Consider the following 1,342-nt stretch of genomic DNA (forward strand, 5'->3'; position numbering starts at 1 on the left):
GAGAGTTTCCAAGGCTATCCGTCTTTCCTGGAGCAGGCAGCCTCACCTTTCCCGGAAGGAACAGCTGGTGGGTTTGTGCTGCCAACCTGGTAGGTATCAGTCCAACACTTGCCCAATAGCACAACGGTTCTCAACCTGTGGGTCACGACCCCTTTGGGTGTTGAAGCACCCTTTCACAGGGGTTACCCAATTCCTAACAGTAGCAAAATGACAGTGATGAAGTAGCAACAAAAATAAGTTTATGGTTGGGGGTCACCACAACATGAGGAACTGTATGAAAGGGTGGCGGCATGAGGAAGGTTGAAAACCATTGCATAGCGCTACCAGGGGGAAAAGAGCCCCCAAATTAAAAGATAATTGAGTCCTATTTATTTATTAACTATTAAACAGGACAATGACAAGACAAAGAAAAAAAAAAGTAAATCATCCAGATGAAGGATCCCATCAGCATGAAGCCATATGGTGTCAAGAAACCCCACAGCCAGTCAGCTGATTAAACAGGACATGGGAAAACAAAAGGAACTGTCCCCAAATCTTAACTGGTATCAGATGGATATAACAATGACAGGTGTTAGGCTGGAGAGCCTGGCCAGGAAGGGGTGGTGTATACCTAGGTGGGCGGTACACCGGGATTGGCCCATCTAAGCCAGGTGACTTTGATTCAGCCAATGGGGTCGGCCAATATTGTCAACCACGCTTCCCAAGGAGGCCCCTGAAAAGCCAGAAGTTTTGCCCTGATGCTCTCTCTTTCCCAGCGGCTGAGCCGCGGTCCCACGCACTTGTGCCGCTTCTGTTCTCTGTAAACTCACTTGGATCACAAACCTGGCTTCAGCGTGATTTCTTTCTCGCTCGGAGCCAAGGATGGAAGTGTAGCTCTCCCATGAGAGAGAGAGAGACAGAGAGAGAGAGAGAGAGAAAGAGAGAACAGAGGGACTACAGAAATAGGGAAGGGACAGTGCCTGCAATGCATAACCTATTGTTGAGGATTAGCGAACTTGAAAGAATTGGTTGTGAGGCCCTCCAGCCGTCTTGGTCCCACCATGACTCTGAACCACAAGACCGTAGGACCCCAGTTTCCACCAAGGGCATACTCAGGCAAGTTCCTGAGGGTGAGACTGGCTCTCCTGGGACTGGCCAAGAGAGTCCCAACAAACACACTCTGCCTGAGGGCAAAGCCCTTTCATTACCGACCTTAAATTCCCAGCACAAGGTTTATACAGTGGATTCCTAGTGGCAATGGGGGTTATGTGTTGGGCTGCTAACCACAAGGTCAGCAGTTGAAAACTACCATCCGCTCTGGAGGAGAAAGATGAGGCTTTTCTATTTCTGTACGTAATTACAG

This window comes from Echinops telfairi, unplaced genomic scaffold (genome assembly GCF_000313985.2).
Source record: "Echinops telfairi isolate 266 unplaced genomic scaffold, ASM31398v2 ScPeMD7_7458;HRSCAF=8496, whole genome shotgun sequence".
In the NCBI taxonomy this organism is placed as follows: domain Eukaryota; kingdom Metazoa; phylum Chordata; class Mammalia; order Afrosoricida; family Tenrecidae; genus Echinops; species Echinops telfairi.